Genomic DNA, 13,454 nt, shown 5'->3' on the forward strand with positions numbered 1-13,454 from the left:
TCCCGAGACACTTGAAACCCAAACAAGCAAGACCCAATCGTATGGGTCAATCTATGCTAGACATTATGGCATCACAGAACCATTTAACTCACTGAGTTCAAACTCCCCTTTAACAAACCACTGTTGAAAGCAAAAGGCTGAGTGTCTAATTATCCCTGCTTCAACATCCAGCTCAGATACAATTTATTATTTGGATTACCTTAGCAGACTTATCAGCCTACAATATTCCTAGAACACAGAGGCCTAAAATTGCAGTTAGTATTCAGGCAAAATTTCCCAAACTATCCATAAAATCAGGGGGTGGATTAACCTGTGGCACAGGGCCTCAAAACGAGGAAAGTCTGGAAGAATGAAGGCTGTCAGTACAACTTTCCCTCTGATAGTCTGCCCACAAAAGGTCAGCACAGCCTGAAAAGTAGTGAGATGGCATAGCCTGAATGGCCGGTGGCTACCTCATTCATGACAGCCATGCCATGACATGGCATTCATCACTGCTGCAACCACTATGAAACACCTGGCAGAAACAAGACCCACATAACCTCCAACTTGGGTGGTAATGGAAAGATGACCTGCCTTCCTTAGGCAAAAAGGAAAGGAGTACTTGTGGCACCTTAGAGATTAACAAATTTATTTGAGCATAAGCTTTCATGAGCGATGAAGTGAGCTGTAGCTCATGAAAGCTTATGCTCAAATAAATTTGTTAGTCTCCAAGGTGCCACAAGTACTCCTTTCTTTTTGCGGATACAGACTAACACGGCTGTTACTCTGAAACCTTCCTTAGGCAGAATCCTCTCCACAGTACAACACAAGGTCATGCTAACCACACCCTGGGCCTCAAGTCTTTTTGAAGAGTTTTGAACAGAGTTGGATTTTGAAAAAATAAATAAATTCATTTAAAGGTTTTCATGAATTTTTTTTGGCTTTTGAGTAAAAATTTTGTCATTATGCTCTTTAATTTTTTTTAAAAAGCATAAATATTGAAATCTTTATTTTTATAGGGAAAAAAAACGTTCATTTTTAAACTCCCTCCCACCTGTTTCTTCTCCCTGTGGGGGAAAAAGAAAGCCAGGGGGAAAGTAGATAGTGCATTTAGACTTTTTCTTGACATACTTAGGAATGCTATCAATCATGGTAACATTAGAAGGCCATTTCTGCCACTAGGATGGGAAAACTCCTTGGAAAAAAATCCATAAAACCCCTACCTTATCATAGGGGTAGTCTGACTTCTATATTTATGGGGGGCAGCTCTAGCCAGGCCAATGGGGCTGCACACAGAGGGTAAATTTCATACCTGCCTGAGGCTTGCAGTTTGAGAGGCAATGTCTCCCATACCCCACCCAAACTATGCCCATATACCTTATCCTCCTTCATATCTCTGATTCATCTTTGTTGTACTGCCTACAGAATTATGGCAGTTGATCCTGAGCAGGCAGGTGGTGAGCTTACTGTGCTAAATTTGCTCATTTCTTTGCTATCTCTTTCTCCCCCATCTTATTTGTTTCATCCACCTGTTGCATCTTGTCATATACAAAAACAGTAATTTATTTGGGACAGGAACTATCTTTATACTTGATATCTGTGCAACACCTTGTAGAGGTCTCCATCAGGGACTGATTGTGCAAGTAATTACATTGACTTTGGTGGAATGACATCATATTAAAATTACTGCAATGAGATTAGAACACTGTATTTTGGATTAAAAAGGAGCAAACAGTCTGAACGTTTGCCCCATCACTTATATGTGTGTGTATTTGATAGATAGATATCTATTTCCTAAATTTCACTCAAAGTCAAAGTTGTTTGCAATTAGGGAGAAAAAAAATGTCATAATTTAAGGCAGCTAATATATCCACTAATATTGTTTCTCCCCACCAACTATGCATTGTCACTCTTATTCAAGTTGTGTAACTATCCACACAATAATGGAAATTCAATAATCTTTAAAAATGTGCCATTTTGAAAAAGTTTACCATTGCTAGTGGAACTTCCCATTCTCTAGATAGAGAATATTGCTGAAAATGAGGGGGAAACCCCACACCTTACTAAACTGTAGAACTTTTAAGCCTGTTCACTCTATTATTCAAAATAAAGGTGGTAGAAATGTGGATTTAGTAAGGAAATCCATTCATATGCTTTGCATTATATTTAGCCAGCAGCAGCTGCTAAGCCATGGTTCTTCTCTTCCAAGGACACAAATATGATTTTACCAAGGGATGAGTCTGCCTTGTTTTCTCAGCTGTTTAGATTTTAGCATAATTTTTTTCAGTCTGTTCTGCCCAATTGAGAGTACAGGAAGTGTGGTTTTCAATATTTCTTCTTGTGTTCCTGCAAATCAAATTGCTATAGCTACAGCCAAAATAAAAGGCTTTAGGTGGTCAAGAGACTGATGACAGGGAAACACACATAAGATTCATGACTTTTAGGTTTGGAATGGAAGTGGCATTAGTGTGCTTTTTCCAGGATATGTGAAAAAGGGTATTGAGGTGGAAACTGTGTGTGTGTGTTCAGATTTAGTTGAAATCTTTTAAACAGGTAATTTTTATAACACCAGAATTGTTTACATAGAAAACAGAATTGTATTTTTCTAACTTGTCTGACCCTGCTGCTTTATGAAATATATTCTGCCATAGTACAATGCCCACCACCAAAAAGTAAGAATTTGCAGAGGGTTATCACAGGGCTTGTCTTCACTACTGGGGAGATCGATGCTGCTGCAATCTATTCAGCAGGTGTTGATTTAGTGGGTTTAGTGAAGACCCACTAAATCGATGGCAGAGCTCTCTGGTCAACCCCGGTACTCCTTCGATTGACTTACCTTACTCTTCTCGGAGAGGTGAACATCTGTCAATGCAGCGCAGTGAAGACACTGGGGTAAGTTGACCTAAGCTATGTCGACTCCAGCTACGTTATTCATGTAGCTGGAGTAGTGTAACTTATGTCGACTTACCCCAGTAGTGAAGACAAGCCCACACAGTAGTATCTGAGATATCTTTGGTAACAGTGAACAGCCAATCTCATGCTTCATAGGCTCAAAAATGCAATCTCCATTTTTGTCCCCTAAAAAGTTTATAAATGCTGTGCACTGTATTCCTCACACACTCAGAAGAAATGCTTCAATGCTGTTTTCTTTAAAAATGTTTCAACGGAGCTATACTGATTTATACCTGTGGGTATTCTGGCCAGTAAGTGAAAAAGCGGGCAAAATAAATTACTGTATTTGTCTCTTCATTTGTAAAAGAAGCTGAAGAACAACTAAAGCTTAAAACTGCATGCATTTTCCTAATGAATGAGAGTTCTGGCATCATGTGAAAGCCTTAAAGGACATAAGCTGCTAGAATCATAAAAAGTTCATGAGGAGCTAGAACCATAGGCAATGAATCCAAGAATTCTCATGGAAGTAGCAAAGATAAACAGCGAAAGAACTCAGGATACAACAGGTACCAAAGGACTGGAAGATGACAAATGCAGATCTCACATATACAGTAGGAAACTGATTGGATAAATTAAGTGAGGATCATACCCGATGAACATTCCTGATAGTACTGAAATAATGCAGCAGAGATAAAACAACACACCGCATGAATCTTGATTTCAGAAAAGCTTCCTATCTATACCAAACAAATCAGATTCCATAGCACTTAGTGCTGAAATAATGGTGTACTTCTGCCAGCAGATTGCTACAAAAATATTTTAAATGATGCTAGTTGGACTAAATGCTTAACTTAAAGGGGTCAAACATTAACATTTTCAAACCTAGGTGTAGAGTGGGGGCAATAAATTGGAGGCCATGGTTTAATGTTGAACAAAACCAAAGTGAATAGTTTTGATTTGAGAATGCTGAAACATTTTGTTTTAATTCAAATGTCAAAGCAAAATGTTTAATCATTTCAAAATTGAATGTCAAAGTTTCAGGTGCTCAATTTTTAGACAAAGTCAAAATTTTCTATACACATTTGTCAAGGAAAAATATCAATCAGAAGTTTCAATGGAAAAAAATTTTCACCAGCCTGTCTTGGGTACCTCCACATTCATATTTAGGCATGTAAATAAGCCTGACTTTCAGGATGCTGAGCACTCATTTTGGAAAAATCAATCCCTAAATAAGTAAGTATATAGAAGTCTATCTCTAGACAAAGCAAAGGAGCTTCACTGATTATGTAGTTAATAAGGCTGTCAATCGCAGTTAACTCAAGCAATTAACACAAAAGAAATTAGCTGGATTTTTTAAAAAGTAGTTATGATTAATCGCAGTTTTCATTGCACTTTTAAACAATAGGATACCAATTTAAATTTATTATAAATATTTTAGATGTTTTTCTACATTTTCAAATATTGATTTCAATTACAGCACAGAATGCAAAGTGTACAGTACTCACTTTATATTTTTTATTACAAATACTTGCACTGTAAAAAAAGATAGACAAAATGGGTTGCAAGGGCTGGCGTTAGACCTGCTGGGGTCCAGGGCCAAAGTCGAAGCCCCACTGCTCCAGGCGGTGGGGCTCAGGCTACAGTTTCAGCCCTGGGCAGTGGGGCTCAGGCTTTAGCTTCAGCCTTGGATGGTGGGGCTCAGATTACAGGGTATTTTTGTCTTATTTTTCTGTGAGGGCTCATTCGAGAATGAGTATTGACCATGATTGCAGTGGTGTTATCTGGCAACTTCACCTTGAATAGTCTCTTACAATATGTATTGTCTTCTTATGTTAAACAATCTGTTCTACTTTGTATTTAGCTGTGACACTCTCTGTAACATTCCCAGACGTAAAGAAGAGCCTCATGTAAGTTTGAAAACTTGTCTCTTTCACCAAGAGTGGTTGGTCCAATAAGAGATATTACTTCACCCTCCTTGTCTCTCTAATATCCTGGAGCCAACATACCTACAACACTGCAAAACAAATTAGACAAAAATAGCAGGTATTATCTTATTTCATTCCCATCAAGAATCCCTCAAATTATAAATTAATATCAACTAGTTAGTAACTGAAGAGAACAGTTTCTGCTGCCACGTGAGCCCAGTCTAAACAATGAGCGAACTCATACTCTTTTTAAGACTATGGTCAGCACACTGCTATGAACTTCCAGCCAGTATTTGTGCAGATGGTTCTACCAGAATTGCTGGGATATGTGCTCTTATGTAATAGTGTACATTTAGCCCAATATGTTCATCATAGAAGTACAATTATGTTAAAGGATTCTCATACAGTATGGGCATGAGTGCTATGGAAATGCCATTACATACAATTATAATCAATGCATTTGGTTCAGCCCTGTAGTCAAATGGCAGTGCAAAACAATATCTAAGTAAATATGTACTGGTATATGTCTGTGGGCTTCTCTGCCTAGTTATTTAGGCACCCAAGTTGAAGATCTGCGGAAATTAAAATTTCCAAAGCTTTGTCCCACTCCTCTAAAGATTTCCACATTCCTTACTCATTCCTTAATATCCTAGTTTGCAATTCTTGTTAGTTTACCGGTGTGTTGATTTTTGTTCTGATAGCCATTGCTGCAATGCCAGAATCTATGAAGTGAGCTAAATAATTTAGTAAACTTGACCCTAAACTAACAGAGATAGTAAGAGGTCTAATGCAGCCAGAAATTTCTACAATTATTTAATCCACCCACCTGCAAACATAGTATAAGTAAAAGAGCCACTGTTCAAACACTCCTCTAGATTATATTTGTTTTAATTTAAAATGTTTTGCCAGCATACAATATTAAATGTGTCTTATTAAACACAGCTACTTATATCCTGGCAATCTGCTTCCTTTGCTAGAACTGTTTAAATATTTATCTGAGAGTCTTACCCAGCAAATATAAAGAAATGGCATAAGGTTTCCTACATAAAAGCTGCTTGCTCTCCCTCTAACTTTAGCATCCATACAAAACAACCTGGTCATAACGAGAATCCTACAAACTCCAAGAATGCAAACTAAGAGAGAATAGGGTGCAGGTCCTTTCCTACATTAGGGCAGTTTTGCACAACTCCTTAATGAAAGCAGCTCCGATGCCAGGAAAACATGCAACAAGTGAGTCACCCCAGTGTTGGGGGTTCTTGGTTTGAGCGGGTGGGGGGTTCTTGGTTTGTGCAGGTTATCACAATGACACTTATCAACTCAATTAGCCCTCAGATGAGAATGAAGGGTATGAGGAGTCTAAAGATGGCTTAAAGCTATCTTTTCATCCCCCCCACTTTGGTGTTTGTTACACATTCCTTCAGCACAATGTTTGTGACATTTTTATTGTATTTTTGTAAAAATGGCTATAGACATTTTTCTTTCTACCAAAAAGTGAAATAACTAAATATAGATATTGAAACTTTTCAATAAAAAAAAATGTCTACCACCTCTAAAAATCAGGCCATATCTGATTACATGCAGCCTTGGAACAGTGGTCCTTTTTGGCCAGGGTTCACACACGCATGCACTTGTAACGCTGACAGGCCCCGGTTGTTGGCAGGCGGGATCAAATCGGGGACCTCTGGAGCTTAGTGCATGAGCCAAAAGCCAACTGGCTGTTAGCTAAGACTGTAGAGCAGACATGTTAATCTCTTTCGCGCTCTAAGTGGTCTCAGTGCCACTAGATGGGACACAACACCACACCCAGAAGGTGTGTGGGTTACACACACACACACACAAAATAGCAGCTTTCAAATGGATACAAATTAGAGAGCTAAAGAAAAGAGATTTTTGTTTAACATCATATATGAATAATAGTATTTTAACTGTGTACTACCCAGTTATATTCCACTGTGATAACAATATGTATCCTAGCATATAACTTGAATCAGTGACATTTTGGACAGAAGCAAGAAAGAAGTTACCTACTGAGAAATATACATTAAAAAATCAGTAACTTTATATAAAACCATTATATACTAAGCACACATGGTGAATCTCAATGATAAATATCATATTGAAAAACTGAAAGGTTGAGCATTTAAAATGACACAATTATTTCTGCTCCCCTACCGCATGGCCATTTTATCAAAATACTACCTTTCACATCACAGTTTAGAAGCAACTAACAAGCCATTGCATGTGAACTATGTATCAAACCTAAATGTAATTTCTATTCAAAGAATAATAGGGATAATGGTAACATAAAAGCTACCCTCTGGATCATAGTTAAAAGGACAAGAATCCTAAGGAAGGAAGATATAAGTTAATTATTTGTTGGTGTTCAGAATAATGACACTGTAACTTTAAGTATTCATCAGTTTATGGGTTTGAAATCCTGAACACTGATTTATTAGAATTGGTTCAATTCCTTCTGATAGTTTCTTTGGAAAGTTATGCTGTGATGATTAGACTCCTTGGTACAGTTTACATTGTTATGTCACTTCCCTACATGTCCCCTTTCCTATGGTTTTACTTACCAGTAGCAAAGATTTCAGGCACTGATATTGTCTGAAAGCTTACGGTAATTCTAATGGGTAATGTACTGTAGAGATGTGTTACAATGATACCACATTACAAAGAAGTGACAGTGCTGTTGTGAGGCATTTCTTTAGTGGAAACAAAAACCTCAAAGGATGATTTTCATTTTAGAGGATTGGTTTTATTAGACTGTTAAAATTATTTTTTGATAATTTGCCTAATGCTATATTTGAAAATGAGTATCTGTGTTTTGCATAAAAATTATTTCCAGCAGATGCTTCAGTGGTTGGTGGTTTGTTTGGCTTTTTTGTTTGGTTTTTTGAGCTTCTGTTTTATCCTTTACGGTTCTAGCATATAAATGGCCTACTCTAATCAGTGTGCTGTAGATTAAATTAGAACCAGTGGAATTTTCCAAATCAAGGGTCCAAGGCCTCAAGAAATAGGGAAGACTATGATGTTTTGGAGAGCACCCATGACATGTTAGTTTCTTCAAGGCCTTTTGTGAGTGTACAAGTATATGTCAAGTACATACCACTTGTCAGTTACAAGTATATTATTATCATGACCTGGTTGAAACATAATTCTGTTTTGTGCTATAGCTGGGACTTAGACATGTTTTAACCATGCCCCTAAACTGTGCTTGGACAGAGAGGGGCTCTGTTTTTGGCAACACAGTAAAACACACCTAGGTCCTGACTTACTGCAAGACAGAACTATAACTGTGATAAATAGTGGGATAACATTTTGCATTACTAAATTTACAGGACAAGATCCCATGTGAAACATACATATGACCATGATAATTCTAAATTTTGGTCCTCAATGGCTCTGATATCACATATGCAAAATCATTAATGAGTATAAAAACCATCTCTCTCATGCCTCTCTATGCCATGCAGAATATACCTTCCATCTTCTATCACTACCTTTCATCTTTGCTGGTCCACTGCTGCAGTTCTAGCTTCTTCCTAGGTAATTTTGATAGTTTGCAGTTCTACTTCTACTGTAGGTCCTGTCCTATCCTGTCTTGTTATGTTATTTGTATCTTTCTCTATGTATGTCCTAGACCTCTCTATTTCTGTTCTGTAATGTCCTCTCCAATTAGTTTGTTTGGTTCTCCTCCAGAGTTCTGCATTTGTGATTTTTATGGACATCTGATATTAAGGATTTGACTAAGGAAGCTGTTGTATGAAAATTTGGAGTTAGATATAAGGTCTTAATAAGTCTCAAAGTTTCAGCACCATATAGTAAGATGGACTTTACAATGGTGTTAAATATTCAAAGTTTAGTTTGAAGGGCAAGATTTCTGTTTCTCCAGATCAGCTTTAGAGTTGCTAAGGCATGTCTGACTTTTGCTATTCTGTCTTTAATGTCTTAGTCAATTCCACCTCTTGTACTTACAATGCTGCCAAGATATGTGAAATGTCAGACCCCTTCTATGTCAGTCCCAGAAAATGTTATTAGTATTTCATGTGGTGTGCTGATAATAATGATTTTAGTTTTCTTAGTGTTGATTTTCAACTCTGCTAATGGTGCATAGACCTGGAGATAATTTGTTTTGGCTTGCATGTCTTTCTGGTTATGGGATAGCAATCTGATGTCACCTGCAAAGTCAAGATCCTGCAACTTCTCTGTGAAAATCCATTGTTTGCCCCTTGCTTTTTCCATGGTGTCCCATTACCGGGTAATGATTACCCAGTCCACCACCAGTAAAAAGATCCTGGGTGATATGCAGTATCCTTCTCTGCTGCCCGTAGAACCTCAAATGAATTTATCAGTTCACTGTTATGTATTACCTGGCATGTCATATTTTCATAGAAGCTCTGTTCCCCCATGTTCCGTTCCTAGCTCTGACGCCTCAGAGCCTTGCCTGTGTCCCCATTCCCTACTCCCATTTCCCACCTCCTCCTGCTTAGCAAGCCCAAATATACCTGCAGTGCATTCCCCTAGTCACACCCCTTACAACTTATGATCATGTTCTGTTTGAGAGGTTTTGAGTTGGGGTCTTCGTCCCACCTCTTTTGTACCCCATAGAAGGGGTAAGGAGTGAGGTTGTGCTCTGACCAAGGCCAGTCCTTTCTTCAATTTTTAGTGTTTCTTATGCCTCCCTCCCCAACCCCCATTGCCACTCCTAACTGGTTGCTTGACCTTGCCTTGAGGCAAGGAGTTGAGGCAGTCTTCAAGTGTGTGCTCATATTTTACATTCCCACCATGTCCGGTAACACTTGAGCTGTATCCCTTGTCTTTTCCCATTGTACTGAAAGCCCCATCTGGTTGTGGGAAATGCAACACAGTCTCTTTGTTCATTGTTCTTTACACATATTAGTATAAGATATAAGAGTATCAAAATGTCAAACCCCAAATTCTATCTCAGGCTGGCAAACAAGCCTAAATACAACCACCACTATATGAGCCTGGTAAGATGGCGCAAGTAATAAAAGAAATAGACAGTGTGGCCCAATGGCCGGAGTCCATGTCACTCGCCCCAAGTATCAGGGCATCATGGCCCAATGGCCAGAGTCCATATAACTTGTCCCGAGTATCAAGGTATTGTGGCTCAGTGGCCAGAGTCCATATAATTTGCCTTCAGGCAGGGAAGAGTATCCCAACAGTCAGAGGGGTAGGGGGACCTGGGCCCGCCCTCTCCATAGGGTCCCAACCCAGGGCTCTCCTATTGGCAGAGTTTCCCCTCGCACTTAGCTTGGTGGGGATCCACCCACAACACACCGAGCATCAGTGCAGCTTTAACACTGCTTGTCTCTAAAATGCCCCTGGGTCACTTCCTACCCTCAATGTCGTCTTCTCCACTCCAGGGGGTGGGGGCAGGGGGTCCTCCGGTCCATCCCCTCCTACCAAGACCTCCATCTGGGATGCCAGGTGCATCCCGGCTTGGCTGACTCCTGGACCAGGGAGCATTGGCTGTCCCCCCTCTGGAGCTGGCAATGTGCCGCCTCCTCCTCCGGTGGTCAGCCCAGACTGAGCACCTTTGCAGGCTTTGATACTTATTCTCCAGTTAGAGCATGCCCAGCAGGGCTTCTGGGGCAGGGCTTCCTTGGCCAGGAAGGAAGGGTTAATTTCTGCGGTAGCAGTGCGGGGCCAGTCTGCCCCGTCACAGTAACCAATTCTGACTTTAATGCCTCATTACTTGTAATCACTTAAAATCTATCTTTCAGTAGTTAATAAACGTGTTTTATTGTTTTATCTAAACCAGTGTGTTTGGATTGAAGTGTCTGGGAAATTCTATTTGAGAGAACAGGATTTGTGCATATCATTTTCTATTAATAAAATGATGGACTTTGTATTGTCCAGGAGAAGGCTGGCCAGTACAAGACACACATTTCTGGGGGAAAATCTGGGACTGGGAATTTGCTAGTGTTACTCTGTAGCCTAATTCAAGGGTGACTGGCCATAGTACTCATACAGTATAGCTGGGAGTAATTTATATGCTGGAGGCTGCGTGTGAGCAGACCAGGAATGGTTGCTCTCACAGCGAAGCAGTGTAAAAGGCAGCTCAGGCTGGAGAATTGAGGGGACACAGCTGTTCAACAGTCCAGATTGTACCCTGGGTATTGTCACAATGGTGCAGCGAGCAAGGTATATGCCCAGCTTGTTGTTCTGAGTGAAATTTACACTTTAAGCACTGGTGTCATAATTTTAAGTAGAGAGTCAAGTGTGGTGGCTGGAAACAGTCAAAGAAACATTACAGTTTGTTTTCTGTTTGCTTATTTAGGGTAAGGGGAATAGAAACAATAAGCATAAAAATGAGCAGCCATGACAAAACTACAAAGTTAGAGTTGGCCAGACTGGAAGCTGCAGAAAAAGAGAGAAATTGCCAGTATCAGATATGGCAGGCAGAGATGAGACTGAAAGAAACAGCTGCTGCATTGGAAGCTGAAAAGCAAAGTGAAAGAGAATAATTCACCCACAAAAGATCCAGGGAGGCTGAAGGAACTGCCCATAAAAGAGCCGTGGTGCTGAAGGAACAGGAGGTGGAAGCCCATAAGCAAGCCATGATGCTGAGACAATGAGAAGCTGAGGAGAAGGAGAGGAAATAACAATCTGGAACTGTTAGAAAAACAGAGAAGGATCCAAGAGTCACCAACATCTCCCTCCACACGAGGAATCCACAGCTGGGACCAGCTGTGGCCTGCATACAAAGAGACAGACTGTATGAAGGAATACTTCACCATCTCTGAAAAGTTATGCGGAGTTCATAAGGTTCCTGAGGACAAGAAAGTCCACACACTGGTTGCAAAACTGTCTGGTAAAGTTTTGAATGTATTTATTGAAATGCCAATTCAGGAAGCTCTGATATATTCTAAATTTAAGGAAACTGTTTTTTACAAATGTTCCGAGTCACTCCTGAAGTGTATAGGGTGAAATTCAGAAATCTTAAAAGGAGTGCTGGCATGAGTCATAGTGAATGTTTATAAGATGTGTGCCCTAATGAGAAAATGGGTAAAAGGAAAAAGGGATGAGAGTTACAACCAATTGCTTGATCTCATTTCTCAAGTATATGCACTGATGATGTAAAAAATTGCCTGTCAGATAAATCTGTAGAAGAGATGGCTACACTGGCTGATGCCTTTGAGCAAGCCTAGATATAGCTTGTGTAAGGGGACTGTTGCCCCCTTACTAACATTCAGTGGGGGTATTTTAGTTGCTAGCTCCCAGTACTAAAAGGGGAAAGGTCGATGGGGAATCAGGACCCTGAGACTGACAGCCCCCAAGAAAAATGGGGAGAGGCCAATGCTCCAGGTCAGCCTGAATGACAGGGTCAGCAGGCTAATCAGGGAGTCAGGAGGCCAGGGAGGTCCCGTCCTCCCTGTGAGCTGAATTTGCCTGGGTCAGACAGAGAGGGGCCGAGCTAAGGAGAAAGCAGGGGCCCAAGCTGAGCTGGGGAGCAGAGCTGTGCCAGATCCAGAGGGACCACAAAAGCAGCCCAGATAGAGCAGACCCTCTGCTGGGAGCAGAGCTGCAGCCCCAAAGCCAGAGGCACAGCCCAGAGAGAGCAGACTTGCCCTGGGAGGAGAGCTGCAGCAACCAGAGCCAGAGGGGCCAGAAAAGCAGCCCGCGAAGCAGGTCAGTGCTGGGAGCAGAGTCACAGAAGCAGCCTGCAGAGCAGACCTGTCCTGGGAGCAGAGCTGCAGCAACCAGAGGCAGAGGGGCCAAAGAAGCAGCCCAGGGAGCTGGCGGCAGAGCAGCAGCAGCAGTGCTGAGACAGAGTGGTGGAGCTGGGGCTGGAGCAGTCCGGAGCTGGGTGCGGTGAGCAGCTGGGGAAAGCGAGGGGGACCCTGGGCAGCGGGCCCAGCACAGGGAGAGGCCTCAGCCAAGAGGCTCTGCAGGCCAGACTTGGATCGTAACCCCGACAAGGCGGGGGCGACACTGGGAAGAAGGGTCCTACCACTTAGAGCCTGAGAGCGTGTGGCCACCACCAGAGCAAGCGTCCAACCACAGCATCCCTGCAGCACAGCCAGGGCCTGAGAAGGCGGCCTGGGACTTACAAGGAACAGACTGTGAACTGCCCTGACATTCCAGAGACACTGTTTGTGATGTTCCCTGCCAGAGAGCAGGTTGATGTGTTTCCTTTAACCTTTCCCATTTTTCCTTATTCTTTTTAAATTTAATTGTTTATTAAATAACTTGCATTTGCTTTAACTTGTATATAATGGTCAGTGGGTCAGAGAAGTGCCCAGTGCAGAGAGAGTACCCCGGAGTGGGGACACCCTGGCCCCTGTCCTAGGTGACCACAGCAGGGTTAGGGATCGAGCTCCCCAGGAATCCTGGGCGCAGCCTTGTTGGGGTTATGAGTCCTCTGCCAGACAGGAGAGTGGAAGGGGAGTCCTCAAGGGCAGGGAGGCCACTGGGTAAAGGAAGTGGAAGCGAGGACTCAGATCCTTTCGCTATCCTGTTTCACTGGGGTAGTGCAGAAGCCAGGAAAGTTCCCCACAAGAGCGGGACTATTCCCGCACTTACACTTGGGCACAAGCCACAGAAGGAGGGGCACAAACCCAGGGTAAATGGGGAATCCTGTTTTACCCCTGCAGAAAAGGAGGGTGGTTGGGAGCCTATGCACTC

Source organism: Eretmochelys imbricata, chromosome 3, assembly GCF_965152235.1.
Source record: "Eretmochelys imbricata isolate rEreImb1 chromosome 3, rEreImb1.hap1, whole genome shotgun sequence".
Classification (NCBI taxonomy): Eukaryota; Metazoa; Chordata; order Testudines; family Cheloniidae; genus Eretmochelys; species Eretmochelys imbricata.